This window comes from Diabrotica undecimpunctata, chromosome 6 (assembly GCF_040954645.1).
Source record: "Diabrotica undecimpunctata isolate CICGRU chromosome 6, icDiaUnde3, whole genome shotgun sequence".
In the NCBI taxonomy this organism is placed as follows: domain Eukaryota; kingdom Metazoa; phylum Arthropoda; class Insecta; order Coleoptera; family Chrysomelidae; genus Diabrotica; species Diabrotica undecimpunctata.
Window position 1 is genome coordinate 79,397,084 of NC_092808.1, and position 2,459 is coordinate 79,399,542.

General features: G+C 26.1%; 1 long non-coding RNA gene across 1 annotated transcript; it reads left to right on the forward strand.

The window, feature by feature from the left end:
• The first annotated feature begins 381 nt into the window (after positions 1-381).
• Positions 382-1,891, forward strand: LOC140442694 (uncharacterized). Its single transcript, XR_011951115.1, has 3 exons — positions 382-668; positions 752-876; positions 997-1,891. It is a non-coding gene; the product is annotated as an uncharacterized lncRNA (long non-coding RNA).
• The last annotated feature ends 568 nt before the right edge of the window (positions 1,892-2,459 follow it).

The window sequence follows — 2,459 nt, forward strand, 5'->3', positions numbered from 1 at the left end:
ACATTCTAATTTAATAAAATACACATTTCAAACAATATATTATTATAATAACCCCACTTATATTCGTATTATGATTCTTAATTTGACACTTGGAGTATGTATAGTTGGTTGCCTAGGCACATGGCTCACTTAAATCTATTTACAACATTAAAATTACTAAATACAACTTTTTATAATTATTATATGCTAATTTATTAAAATGCCCTCACATAAATATAATTTTATAAAATTCTCTAGTATATAACTTATTTAAATTAATCAAATACTTTTTTATATCTAATATTATGTAGTATATAACTTATAAATTATTTTCTATAAACCCCAATTGTCACAATACCCCAAAATTTAAATTTAAAATAAATAATTTACTTATTATTTTTTTAAATATTAATTTTCTTATCCCTTATTAAATTTAATAAATCAATTTTTTTTTTTTTTATTTAAAATGTGTTAAATACATCCCTGTTCGCTGTCTATGTCAAAACAGAGAACAACGGAGCAAGCACAGTTCGGCTATTCTATGGTCAAACTGTCATGTCAATTGGAGCAATGAAAATGGAGGCTATGTCAAAAATTAAAAACAACTAATGTAAGGTTCTATAATTATTTTGTATTCTGTTTATTTATAGACAAGATTTCCGTTCACAAGGCTTTCATCTATATGAATCGTAAGTTTTACACTTTCCATATTATTTTTAGAAAGACATTTATAGTATTAATTCTGTATCTAACCCCAAATTATGATTTTTAGGGTAGCAACAATTTCCACATGTACAAAATTCAACAAGTATGATGTCAAATTTATTCACAACAATGAAATCTACCATCTATTTAACAAATCAAGTCTATTGAATAAAATGGATATATCAGTAAGCTGTTAGTATTTTTATAATTAGTGTTAAGTTTATAATATATTACTTCTTTTTGAAAAATTGTACATTTTTCTTGATTTATTTTAAGTCCAACTTTATCTAATCTGTTTATTATAATTTTTAGGTGTTTCTCATGATCTTCAGCCGTTTTAGAAACAATTAATATATCACCAATGTAGTGAATTACAAAATGTTCATATTGATCCAAAATATCATGAAGACATCTACATAGAACACTGCAAGATGATTGAAGTCCAACTGGTACTACTTTGAATTGATATACTAATCTATCTATCTGAAATCCTGTATACTGTCTACTTTTTCTTTCTAGAGGTATTAACCAGAAACTATGCTGTAAATCGATTTTAGTGAAAAATGACATTCCTGTAATTCTTCCTAATATTCCATCTATACTCATTGGTGCTTCAAATTGCTTTTCAGTAATCTTGTTAATATTCCTTGCATCCAAACATAACCTGATTTCACCTGATCTTTTTCGTACTACTACTATGGGGTTAATAAAATGTGTATCCGCCTTCTCAATGATTCCATCTTCTAACATATTATTAATTGTTTTGTTTACTTCTTCTCTGTATTTATATGGTATTGGGTATGATTTTGTTTTAAAATCTTTTTCTTCTTTAACTTTTATACTATGGATATAATTTTGTGCAATTCTATTTTCTTTATTGACAAGTCCCTTGTGTTGCTGCAATATGGAAATGACTATTGATTTATATTCTTCAGGGCAATTTAAAACTTTTATCACATCTTCTTCTTTACAAATAAAATTATTCTTCATTATGTACTCATTATTCCTTGCTTCCAATTTTACGCACTCCGCCTCGTAGGCATCCATCTGCTTAAAATTTCCATTCCTTAAATATTCACTACAATAATTATTCTTTACATTCTTTTGGGACATAGCCCTATCATCAAAATACATTTCTTCTTCATAAACATCATTATTTTCTTTTAATAATATCCTATCAACTCTTATTCCTTCTTCTACCTCATCTTTCTGCATAAATTTAATTATTTGCCCTACCAAAGTTACCATTCTTTCTTCAAAATCTATCTTTACTTTCTTCTTTTCCAATTCATCATTTCCCATTAATATATCAACACATAAATCCTTGACAATAAATCCTTGCATATTAATTTCTTTATTAAGAATATTAATTTTAAAATTGGCTAGTTTATCAATTTCACCCAACTTCTTATTATTTGCACCAATAATTTTAATTTTTGGAATCTTTATTATATCTGATAGTTTTAATGTATTAAAAATAAAATTCTCCGAGACTAATGTACTTTCTGAACCAGTATCTATCATAATTTTAATCATTTTATTTTTGGCCAAAGCATTTATATAAATTAAATTAATAGATTCAATAATTTTCTCTTCATCTAAAGAAATAAATTCAGAAGGTTTTTCATAATAGCAATGGCCTAACTTGTAATTCAGAAAGTTTACTGCACAAAATTTTGATTATTAGAATTGTCAGATTGTATCTGACCACTTGGATCTGATGTCCTATGTCTTTCCCTACTATGACTTCTACTCACATTTTCCTGCCTTGTACT